This window comes from Nycticebus coucang, chromosome 13 (genome assembly GCF_027406575.1).
Source record: "Nycticebus coucang isolate mNycCou1 chromosome 13, mNycCou1.pri, whole genome shotgun sequence".
In the NCBI taxonomy this organism is placed as follows: domain Eukaryota; kingdom Metazoa; phylum Chordata; class Mammalia; order Primates; family Lorisidae; genus Nycticebus; species Nycticebus coucang.
The window spans coordinates 46,637,025-46,650,185 of record NC_069792.1 but is presented as its reverse complement, the minus strand read 5'-3'; the positions used below and the strand labels follow the sequence as shown (position 1 = coordinate 46,650,185).

General features: G+C 44.3%; 1 pseudogene; it reads right to left on the bottom strand.

Moving 5' to 3' along the window:
- Positions 1-11,655: 11,655 nt before the first annotated feature.
- The window catches only part of LOC128563367 (telomeric repeat-binding factor 1-like), a 29,510-nt pseudogene continuing 28,004 nt past the window's right edge, over positions 11,656-13,161 (bottom strand).

The following is a 13,161-nucleotide window of genomic DNA, read 5'->3' as shown; positions in this document are numbered from 1 at the left end:
TCCCATGTGGCTCCAAACGCTCTGTGTGCAAGGAGAGTTTGTGTGTTCCTACATGTCACAAGGGAATGTTGGGACAGAAGGCCCAGCTTCAGCTCCCCCCACCCCCTACATCACAATCCACATCGTGATGTGGGTGCAAGTGCTTTTCTGTGCAGGTCCCCTGGCCAGTGACCCTGGATGACACGCAGCAAGAGAGCCCAAGGAGGGGGGAGTCATGGGTAGGGGGCCTCTCTCCCGGGCACTGGCTGTGCCTTGCATGGAAATGTGCTCCACATAACACAAAGGGGAAGGTGGGCAACTGGGGGCCTCTCTCTGGGGAAGCACAACATGTGGAAGTCAGAGACTGCCCTGGGAGGACATTCCCTGGCTGCATCCTCCACATCGTAGATTTCCTGGGAGGGTTTGACATACAGGGAAGGGGCAGTCCACCCCATGAAACGTGCAGGATGGGAATGAAAACCAACTCCTGGAGAAAGGCAGTTGATACCCAACTCTGAGGACAGAGTGGGCCTTCAGAGGATGGGAGGGGAGAAGGGAACCACTCCAGAGAAAGGCGCCAGAGATCGGCCCCTTGCCCTCCCCAACATGGCCCCTTCAGAATCTTCCCCCCGGCTCAGTCAGCATCCATCCTTCTCTCTGGCTCCAGGCCAGCAAGATCCTCCAGCAGCTGCATTTGCTAGAGGTGACTGCCAGTAATTTCGGTTTTCAACCAGACAAAGAATTTCAGTCCTGGTTCCAAAGCATGAAGCCACTGGAGTGGTACAGTAGGTGAGGGCCTGCAAGGTTGGTGGAGGGAGGGTAGGGGGACCTTTGTGCATCTCTGCTCAGGACTGTGTCTGGTGGCCAGACACAGTCTGTGGCCGTTGTTCCCTGGTCACCAACAGTCCCTGGGGCATGGTGACTGCTGGGCGCCAGGAGTGCAGGCCTGCCAGGCAGACCCTGGGCGGGGGACCTGAATTTTGTTCCTGGTGGCCTCATAGCTGCCTCTCTGTCCTGCAGCCACAGCTTCTCCTGGGAGCCGGAGCCACCATTTGAATAGGCCAACAACAACATCAAGGCCGAGGGGACCTGTCCTGGGACTGTGTCCACCTGTGAGCTACCTTCATTTATTCTCCCCTGCCACTCCCTTACACCCCCTGGAAACATGTTCATTTACTCCGCCCTTCCACTCCCTTCTCCTGTTATCTACACTCCGTATTCCTTGCTCCTCATTTCTGGCTTTTACTGAGTAATAAATGTATGTTACACATTGTTATCAGTGTTCTTTGTGATTTTTTCTCTATAGCTGTCGTGGATAGTCTGTATAATTTTGAGAGTGTGCTCTGTCAACGCATGGATGCCACAGACATGAAACTCTTCATGATCTGAGGCTGTTGCATATCTATGTGAACTGAAGGTAGTTGTGTGGAGCTCCATTTCTCCTGTGTAGAGTTTCTGCAAAGACCACATCATGAATGACATCTGGAGGATTGTCTAGTATCTGCTTTCAAAAGGCTTCCTGGGCAGCACCTGTGGCTCAGTCAGTAAGGTGCTGGCCCCATATACCGAGGGTGGCAGGTTCAAACCCGGCCCCGGCTGAACTGCAACAAAAAAAATAGCCGGGTGTTGTGGCAGGCGCCTGTAGTCCCAGCTACTCGGGAGGCTGAGGCAAGACAATCGCTTAAGCCCAGGGGTTAGAGGTTGTTGTGAGCTGTGATGCCATAGCACTCCACTGAGGGCCATAAAGTGAAACTCTGTCTCTACAAAAACAAAAAAGTTCCTAATTCTTTTTTTTTTCTTCTATACTTCATGGCATGGAGTTAGAACACTTCCAAACTGACTTCCTGCCACCAGTTTTACCCTGATACCAAAACCAGACAAAACACAACTTGACCTTTACTATTAAGAGTGGATGTGCATCACCACAAAGGTCTTCATCCTCATTCTCCACTCATGCTGGCTCAGCAGGGGGAGGAAGAGGGGAGGTTGGTCCAGCTGAAAAGAGTGGCTGGCAAAAGAGGTGGACACAGGTTTCCCTATGGTGGTAGAGTTTGTCCTGCCGACTCCACTCTGGAGGTGCAGATGGCCTGAAAGCTGATGAAAATGCCCAAACAGATGTGTTTTTTAAGAGTTCAGCTGTCATACAACAGTAGATTTTGGAGATGACCATGAATAACAGCTTAATTGGTGCTGCCCAAGCCACATTTTCTGGAGCAGGGGACCGTTCTACACTATAGTGGCTGAGATGGTCTGGATGAGACTAGTAGTAATTTTTTTTCTACTCCTCTTAATTAGTTTGCTAGCAGCGGCGCTACCCTAAACATACACTACCTGGTGTTTCTCACTAGCTCCATGTGCTTGAAGCATCTTCTGTTATCATTTGACTTTAGAGCACTAATGATTTTAATTCCTCATCACCAAAATTTGAGGGCCTGCCTGTGGGTTGGAGAAACTTCACTTTTGATAAAAAAAATTTTAGATTCTCTAAAGAAGATCCTATTCTCTTTGCTCATGGTAGTGTTGGAGGAGAGTAAATACCCCTGGTGTTTGTTCTATTTCTTTCTGAAGTGTGTAATGGAAGGTAATGCTAAGGTGGGATTTTAGCACCAGACTGCCCGGAGTCTTTCCCCAGCTCTGTCACTTACTCTTTGTGAGACCTCATTGCTTATTATTTAAACAATGGCTCCTTTGCCTTCACTATCAAATGAAGATTGTGTTAATAAAATTGCTGTGGGCATTAAATGGGTTGATATTTATAAAGTGCTTGGAACAGTGCTTGGTACCTTGTGTCACCCTTATAATTACTTACAATCATAAGAACAGTTCTCATTTAAAATTTGTGGTCATTAAGTAATAGTGTTGTTTTAAAAATATGAGTTCTATTTTTAAGCTCAGAGAGGCATAAGAATAGATTCTTTTAAAAAGTGAGAGGCTTGGCTGTGTATGTGGGAGGGGGTGGAGATTGGGCGGGGAGAATGACGCCAAAAGCAAACAGGCCTCTCAGCTGAGTGCTGTGGACCTTCACAGGAGGAGAGGCCCAAGCGATTCTCTTTCCTCAACGTCCGGAGTAAGCTGGGACTCCAGCCAGTAGATGAGGAGGCACAGGTGGCCAGATGGCTTGGGAGTGGGTCTTTTGTCCTCCATAAATATCAAGGGGATGCCCCTGAAAGGAAGGAATGTGCCATTGGTTCTCCTCACGGGTCAGAGCCTGCCAAATAGTAGTGTTTGTATACATCTATCTCCGTGACCGATGGAAAGCTGACATGGACACGGATACTCTTCCCTGTCCCGCTATGATCTCAGACATCCTCAGGGGATCATCATCGTCCTGATCCTCGTTGTCGTCATCACCATCACACGGGGTCTACCTAGGCACCTAGGGCACATATGGCAACAGCCCTGATGGCTCCGCCACGAAAACTGATTCACAAGGGTGAGGGCCGGGAGCAGGAGCAGTGGCACAGGAATTCAGCTGAGTGGAGAAATGTCACAGAGGGCCTGGGCATGGTGCCTCATGCCTGTCATCCTAACCCTCTGGGAAGCCAAGGCGGGTGGACTGCTTGAGAGTTCGAGACCAGCCTGAGCAAGAGTGAGACCCCCCCACACACCCCACCCGGTCTCGGCTAAAAAACAACAGAGAAAGTGAAGCAAGCGGATCGCTTGAGCTCCAGTTGGAGGTTCCTGTGAGCTCTGATGCCACGTCACTGTACCCAGGGAGACAGCTTGAGACGCTCTGTCTCCAAATAAACAGACAGACAAAAGAAACCAAAACCAAAATACAGAGCCCCTACGGTCCTTTCTACTTTTTGATACCCCCAAAGAGGCAGGAACTCCCCTGAAACGGCCACATCGAGCTGAGCTTTTTCTGCACCACCCGTGACCCTCTCTGACCAAGCAGGACAGGGCTCGGTTTGATCTGATGTGAGGTCCAGGTGAATGAGACATCCCACAGAATTCACGCCATCGTGGGAGCTCTCGGGTGGGGCTGGGCTGGGCTGGGCTGGCAGTCCCATTTCTCAGACAGACAAGTTCGGTTGGCTGGCTCCTCGGTGTCACAACTCTGCCAAATGCGGGATCTCCCCTCTCCCACCCCCACCCCCAGCTCAGCCCACACTCAGACCACAATCACTCTTCATCCCCAGGGGCCCTCCGCGAGGGGAGGGGGGAGGGTCCGAGAGGCACATGAGCCTCAGCAGAGGTAGGCGATGCTCAAAGCATTTGCGGGTGACCCGATTTGAGTTAGGTAGAGTACAGGACTGATAATCTTGTTTGTTTGTTTTCACTGAGGCATTGTATTTTTTCAGTATGTATTACATCCCTAGAAAAATAATCCCAGGATTTTCCCTCCTGTGTGTTTTCTTCTTGCTTCTTCGTGGTCCGTGATGCCAGCTGAAGTTGTCGGTACAGTGAAACCAAACCGGCGGGATTGGAGCAGACAATTCTGCCATCTCTGTATAGAGTTGCACAGCAAACCTGGGGCTGATTGCTCCACACTCCTTTAACCTGCCTGTGAGATTCTCAACATTTTCCCAGCTCTGCGATCATCGAGGATTTCAAATTCTCCAATGTAACCATGCTTCATCATCACAGTTAGAAAAGGGACAAAGGGGTGGTGCCTGTGGCTCAAAGGAGTAGGGCACCGGACCCATATGCCGGAGGTGGCGGATTCAAGAGCAGCCCCCGCCAAAAACTGCAAAAAAACAACAAAACAAACAAACAACAACAAAAAAAAAAAATGTGAGAGGCTTTTTTGCCTCAAGGAGTGGGGTGCCAGCCCCACATAATGGGTGTGGTGGCTTCGAACCAGGCCCCGGCTAAAAACTGCAAGAAATAAATAAACAAATAAATATAAATAAAAAAAGTGAGAGGCTTCAGGTGAGACGAAAATTTGGTTGGGCACAATAGCTCATGGTTGTCATCCTAGCATGCTGGGAGGCTGAGGTGGGTGGATTGCCTGAGCTAAGGAGGTGGAGACCAACCTGAGCTTTGAAATGTACTAGTTTTGAAATGTACTATTGCATCATGCACATTAGGTGAGATCCCCCCAAATACCCTCCCTCCTCCCCTCCCCCTCTCCTTTTCCCTTCCGTTCTCTAGACTATAGTTATGTTTTTCCATTCATATTAGTGTGTAGGTGATTATATAATGATTTCACAGTAGTATTGAGGACAGTGGATACTTTTTTTCCATTCTTGAGATACTTTACTAAGAAGAATATGTTCCGGTTCCATGCAGGTAAACTTAAAAGATGTGAAGTCTTTTAATGGATACATAGTATTCCATGGTGTACATATACCACAATTTGTTAATGCATTCATGGGCACTTGGGCTGTTTCCATGTCTTGGCAGTCATGAATTGGAGTGCAAGAAACATTCTGGTGCAAATGTCTTTGTTGTAAAATAACTTTTGATCATCTGGGTATATACTTAGTAGAGGATTTGCAGGATCGAATGGTAGGTCTACTTTTAGTTCCTTGAGTGTTCTCCAAACTTCCTTCCAAAAAGGTCATATTAGCTTCATTCCCACCAGCAGTGTAGCAGTGTTCCCTTCTCTCCACATCCACACCAACATCTGTAGTTTGGGATTTTGTGATGTGGGTAATCTTCCTGGACTTAGATGATTTCTCAAAGTGGTTTTGATTTGCATTTCTCTGATGATGAAGGATGATGAGCATTTTTTCATGTATTTGTAGGCCATGAGCCCGCCTTGATCAGAAAAGTCTCTTGCCCACATAGCAAAGGGGCTATTTGTTCTTTTCTTATTGATTTGTTTGAGTTCTATGTAAAGTCTAGTTATCAGACTTTTGTCTGAAGCATAACCTACAAAAATCTTGTCCCATTCCAAAGGTTGTCTGTTTGCTTTACTTACTGTGCTCTAGGCTATGCAAAAGCTTTGTAGTTTGATCAGATCTCAGTAATGTATTTTTGGTGTTTTTCGATTGCCCAGGGGGTCCTCATCGCAAAATATTCTCCCAGGCCGATTTCTTTAAGTTTTCCCTGCACTGTCTTCTATTATTTTTGTAGTTTCATGTCTTAAGTATAAATCTTTTATCCAGTGAGAATCAATTTTTGTTAATGGTGAAAGGTGCAGGTCCAGTTCCAGTCTTCCATAGGTTGCCAGGCAGTTCACCCAGCACCATTTGTTAAATAGGGAGTCTTTCCCCCACTGAAGATTTTTCATAGACTTGTTGAAGACCAAATGACAATAAGTAACTGAGTTCCTCTCTTGGTTATCTGTTCTGTTCCATAAATCTACCTCTGTGTTTTTGTGCCAGTATCATGCTGTTTTGATCACTATATGTTTATTGTATACATTGATGTCTGGTAACATGATACCTCCTGCTTTGTTCTCATTTCTGAGTAATGTATTTGCTATTCGACTTTTTTTCTGATTTCACATAAAATGAAGTTCTATTTTCTCAAGTTCTTTAAAGTATGACGGTGGTACTTCAATAAGGATTGCATTAAATCTGTAGATTGCTTTGGTTAATATGGACAATTTAACAATGTTGATTCTTCCCAGCCATGAGAATGGTATGTTTTTCCATTTGTTAACATCTTCAGCTATTTGTTTTCTCAAAATTTCATAGTTCTCATTATAGAGATCTTTCATATCCTTTGTTAGGTACATTACCAGTCTTTGGCCCTACTGTAAAAGGAATAGAGTCCTTGACTATTTTCAGCTTGACTAGTATTGGCATAAATAAAAGCTATCTATTTGCAAGTATTGATTTGGCATCCTGAGAGACTGCTGCATTCCTTGATCACTTCTAAGAGTTTTGAAGTTGAGTCCTTGCGATTTTCCAGGTATAGGATCATATCATCAGTGAAGAGTGAGAGTTTGATCTCCTCTGACCCTATTTGGATAGCCTTGATCACCTTCTCTTCCCTGACTGCAACGCATAAACTTCCATTACTGTGTTGAATAGCAGTGGAGACAGTGGGCATCCTTGCTTCGTTCCTGATCTGAGTAGAAATGTTTTCAGCGTTATACTCTTCAATATGATATTGGTTGTGGGTTTGTGTAGATGGCCTCTATCAGTTTAAGAAATGTCCCTTGGCCTCTATCAGTTTAAGAAATGTCCCTTGTGGGTGGTGCCTGTGGCTCAGTGAGTAGGGTGCTGGCCCCATATACCAAGGATGGCAGGTTCAAACCTGGCCCCAGCGAACTGCAACAAAAAAATAGCTGGGCGTTGTGCTGGGCGCCTGTAGTCCCAGCTACTTGGGAGGCTGAGGCAAGAGAATCGCCTGAGTCTAGGATTTGGAGGTTGCTGTGAGCTATGATGCCATGGCACTCTACCGAGGGCCATAAAGTGAGACTCTGTCTCTACAAAAAAAAAAAAAAAAAAAAAAAAAAAAAAGAAAGAAAGGAAAAAACAAATGTCCCTTGTATACCTGTTTTCTGAAATGTTCAAATCATGAAAGGATGCTAGATATTATCAGACTCACTTATAAATATAAATGGACAGCTTATCACAACCAGGCATTTGAGGAAAACCACTAACAAGAAAGAGAGAAACAAAATGAAGGAGAAACAAAGAAGGAATATAACAAAACTTAACAGAAAATAATGCCAAGATCAGAAGAGATGAAATGATATCAATCATGAAAGAACAAGATGTCCTACAAAAGAAACACTTAAGAATTAGAAGATATTTAAAAGTTTTATTGTCATATATAAAAGTTATGAAATTTTAGAAGATAAAGCTTACTGACATTTTCCCCAGAAAACTTAACAAAAGAAAAAAAAAAAACTAAAGAGACAGAAATTAGGAGACAAAATATAAGCAAATTAGAGAATCAAAGAGTTCCAACATCTGAATAATGAGAGATCTCCAGAGCCCACTGAATGTCAGGATCAATATTTATTTATTTATCTATTTTCAGGCTCACATCAAGGTACATTTCTGTGAAATTTCAGATCATTAGATAGGAAAATATAAAATCTTTCAGAGAGAAAAAAGTAGGTCACATGCAAAGAATCCGTCATTAGAATTGTATCAGATGATTTATTTAAAGCAACATTTGAAGCTAGAAGTAAGCAGAGCAATGCCTTTGAAATTCAGAAAGAAAACATTTTCCAAACAAACACAATAAAGTTATTAATCAAATGTGAAGACAGAATATTTTCAGACACACAAGAATAATTTTCCATTCTATGTGCCTTTTCTTTTTTTTTTATTGTTGGGGATTCATTGAGGGTACAATAAGCCAGTTACACTGATTGCAATTGTTAGGTAAAGTCCCTCTTGCAATCATGTCTTGCCCCCATAAAGTGTGACACACACTAAGGCCCCACCCCCCTCCCTCTGACCCTCTTTCTGCTCCCCCCCCGCCATAACCTTGTCATTAATTGTCCTCATATCAAGATTGAGTACATAGGATTCATGCTTCTCCATTCTTGTGATGCTTTATTAAGAATAATGTCTTCCACTTCCATCCAGGTTAATACGAAGGATGTAAAGTCTCCATTTTTTTTAATGGCTGAATAGTATTCCATGGTATACATATACCACAGCTTGTTAATCTATTCCTGGATGGCCCACATCACAAAATCTCAAAACTGCAGATGCTGGCGTGGATATGGAGAGAAGGGAACACTTTTACACTGCTGGTGGGACTGCAAACTATGTGCCTTTTCTAAGAAGCTGCAGGAGGAGAAGGTATTCCACCTAAATAGGAGTGTAAACCAAACCAGAGGGTCCAGGAAATAGGGAACAGGACCAGGGAGAGACGGCTGGGATCCCCAGGCTCAGATGAAGGGTATGTAAGTTCCACAGCTTACAGCCCGCCCTGGGAGCAGGAGAAGCCATGGCTCCAAGAAACAGCGCAATCAACACGATGCTCGGCATCTTTCAATGATTTAAATCATCTTTCAGAATTTTCAATATGGTCAGAGGATTTAGAGATGCATAAGTCACATACAAAGAAACTACACAGCTCAGGTGAAAGTAATGGAATTATAGAATTACTAATAGAATTACAGAAAAACGTAATTACAGCATTACAATGATATAAACAATGACTACTCATTTAACCCAAAACTGCCATAAATAAGCTGAAAGAACTAGCAAGGAGAAGCACACGAGTGTGTTTACGTGTGAGACCTAACCCCTCACCCTACACAGTGGAAGGTCAGCAACAGAATCTCTCAGACTGAAAAGTAAGAAACAGCAGCAAGGCTGGGCACGGTGCTCACACCTGTAATCCTAGCACTCTGGGAGGCTGAGATGGAGTGGACCAGCCTGAGCAAGAGTGAGACCCTGTCTTTGCAAAAAAAATAAAAAATTAGCCAGGTGTTGTGGTGGGCACCTGTAGTCCCAGCTTCTCAGGAGGCTGAGGCAGGAAGATCACTCAACTCACTTGAACCCATGAGTTTGAGGTTGCTGTGAGCTAGGCTGACACCACAGCATTCTAGCCTGGGCAACACAGCAAGGCTCCAGAACAAAACAAGACAAAAAAGCAGACAGCAGCAAAAGCATGTTTTTAATGAATATAAAAATCACTACCTGAAAAAAAGGATAAACGAATCATGAATAGGGGCCATTAGGGACCATTGAAAGGTGCTGGAGGCTGGGCCCAGTGGCTCATACCTGTAATCTTAGCACTCTGGGAGGCTGAGGCAGGTGGATTGCTTGAGCTCAGGAGTTCGAGATTGAGCCAGAGGGAGACCCTGTCTCTAAAAATAGACAGGGAAGCAGCCTAAATGTTCATCAACCCATGAATGGATAAACAAAATGTAGTGTATGTACACCATGGAATACTATGCAGCCATAAAAGAGGGAGACTTTACATCTTTTATGTTTACCTGGATGGAGCTGAACATATTGTTCTTAGTAAAGTATCTCAAGAATGGGAAAAAAAGTATCCAATGCACTCAATATTATTATGAAACAATATAGATATACTCACATAATCATGGGAATGATAAAACACAAAGATAGTCCAGAAAGAAAGACGGAAAGGGAGGAAGAGGGGAAGGGAGGGGGGAGGGCAGGTGGAGGGAGGGTATTTGGTGGGATCTCACCTAATGTACACAACGCAAGAGTACATTTCAAAACAGCTAAGAGTATGTTATAAATGTCTTACCACAAAAAATAAGTGAGGTGGTTATGTTAGTTTGATTTAAGCATTCCACATTGTATATCAAATCATCATATTGTACCCCATAAATGTATACAGTTATGATTTAATAAAAATTAAGTTAAATAAATAAATGAATAATAAAAACAGCCGAGAGTTGTGGCGGGTGCCTGTAGCCCCAGATGCTTGGGAGGCTGAAGCAAGAGAATCATTGAGCCCAGGAGTTTGAGGTTGCTGTGAGCTGTGACGCCACGAACTCTACTGAGAGCAACAAAGTGAGACTCTGTCTCAAAAAAAAAAAAAGTTGGATTGTCCCAACCCAAGAGCATGATGATAGGCTGCATCAGACAGTCCATCTCCCATGGCAGAATTTGAGGGTGTACATTTTGAAGGTTTTGTTGTAATGGATGAGAAGGTGCCAACCTATACTGAACCTGACCCAGAAGCTATTTACCAAATGATATTGAGAAAAGTACAGACCTGTGTAAAAGTGTATGAAGCAGCTGAGGAAGTGGAAGAAGCAAGTGAGGATGGCACAGAAATTGCCGAGACCCCAAAGAAGAGGATGTCAGGCATCTGATGATGCCCTGGCAGGCCAAGTGGTGTAGCCAGTGTTGAGAGGGCTTTCTCCACTTAGTAATAAGAATAAAAACAGACTAAGGTTGACTTTTTTCTTTCTTTCCTTTTTTTATTTGAGACACAGTTTCACTTTATTACCTTTGGTAGAATGCTGTGGTGTCACAGCTCACAGCAACCTCCAACTCCTGGAGGCGATTTTCTTACCTAAGCCTCCTGAGTAGCTGGGACTACAGGCGCCCACCACAGTGCCCGGCTATTTTTTGGTTGCAGCCGTCATTGTTGTTTGGCGGGCCTGGGCTGGATTCGAACCTGCCAGCTCAGGTGTACGTGGCTGGTGCCTTAGCCGGTTGAGCCACAGGTGCCGAGCCTTTTTTTTTTTTTTTTGAGACAGAGTCTCACTTTATTACCTTTGGTAGATTGCTGTGGTGTCACAGCTCACGGCAACCTCCAACTCCTGGAGGCAATTCTCTTACCTAAGCCTCCTGAGTAGCTGGGACAAGCACCCGCTACAACACCCGGCTATTTTTTGTTGTAGTTTGGCCGGGGCAAGCTTTGAACCTGCCACCATTGGTATATGGGTCTGGTACCCTACCCACTGAGCCACAGGTGCCACCCTTCTTTTTTATTTGTGTGTGGTTTTATAACTTGTATTTCATGTATCTGACAATCACCAGTTAGTTCTTATCCACATTGTAGATTTTTGAAAGTGATAACAGGTACATAGACAACCAAAGTATAGAGTTTGTTTCGGGAATCTTCATTTTCATTATATTTTCTGGACGACAACCACACACAGTTACATTATGGGACGTTCCTTATACCTTTTGTTGAGCCTGGTATCGATGCACACATCTGGAGTCCCCATCTCTTTCATGGCAAATTTCCAGATCTCTTTGAGTGCCCAAGGGGCATGCTCCTTGAAGCCCACTCCATGGATGCACTGTGAATGTTTATGGCGTATTCTCGAGTCACCACCTTGTTGATGGCAGACTGGCTCTTCTTCCCGCCCTTCCTCTCACTACCCTTCTTTGTGGGAGCCATTCGGCAAGGCCCTAGTTGGAAAGAAAGAACGGGAGGGATTGTGGGAGGAGGAAAGGGCTAGCTCTTTTTTCAGAAAGAAGGATTAAACCATGAGAAAAAAGTGAGTGCTCTGATTTTGTATGATACTGCATTTTGATTGCATACGACTGCATATGGTATTCTGTAATAAAAGGCGTACAAGGAAGTACATGTACACTCAGTACGGTAGGCAGGGTTCCTCACATTGCCATCTCCATGTTGTGGTCAGTGTGTTACAGCCCCACAGTGGCCAACTTACAGAGGCTGTACTGTGTTTAGAATGGCAATGGGGAGGGCCACCAGACCACATGAAACTAAGAACCACTGAGGGTTAACACCCTCAAAAGGAGGACCGAGAGAGGCAGAAGCCCTCTTTTCATTTAATGCCATTCTTTATCCCTTTATTATTATTTTTTAAATGTTAGGATACAAAGAGTGACCTGGAAAGATCAGACTTGTTTAAAGGGAAGCTGACTGAGGCCCAGTGGGCCTCTGGGCTCCTGCCGTGCTTCGTACACATGTAGCACTTGATTGGCCAGACTGTACCACAATTCAGATTCCCTGAGATGTGCTAAGTGTCCAATGCATGTTTAACCTACTTCCTTTTCCAAATTCCAAATTTATAACACAGAGATAATGTTTTATCAGAACTACTCGTCATATGATTTCTTTGAATAACAGCTCATCAAAGTTACTGCTGTTTTAACCAGTGGGTAGTGGTAGAAAAACTTGGGATTAGAGATAGAAATTTGCTTGATGCTGCTGCCAACTGATCACTAACCACAGGAAAAAGCATCTCTGAAATAATGAAAACATCCACATTAGTGATAGATTGAGGACTTCCCAGGCGTTCTACTGTCCTGTGCAGCTGCAGATCTCCACTGTTGAGACCACTGATCAGGCTTCTGTTTTTTTTTTTTTTTTTTTTTTTTCTTTGAGACAGAGTCTCATACTGTCACCCTGTGTAGAGTGCCATGGTGTCATTATAGCTCACAGCAACCTCAAACTCTTGGGCTTGAGTTATCCTCTTACCTCATCCTCCTGAGTAGCTGGGACACAGATGTGTTCCACAATGCCTGGCTAGTTTTTTCTATTTCTAGTAGAGACAGGGTCTCACTTTTGCTCAGGCTGCTATCAAATTCCTGAGCTCCAAGGATTCTCCCTCCTCGGTCTCCCAGAGTGCTAAGATTACAGGTATGAGCCACTATGCCAGGCCTTGACCTGGGCTTCTTTATGAGTGCATGAACTTGAACAGAGTAAAGGGAAAGAGAATTCTGCCTGAATAATGAAATGTTTTAATTGTGGGATATCAGCAAACAAATAAAAGTTCTGTTACTTCCCAAGTCAATTTTGGGTAAGTCAAAACAATTGAAGCTTGATGCCTCATCTGAGACATGCAATTCACAATACGGTTCTGCTTACTCATCAGGACTTTGCAAGAAATAAACGAGACCATCCATG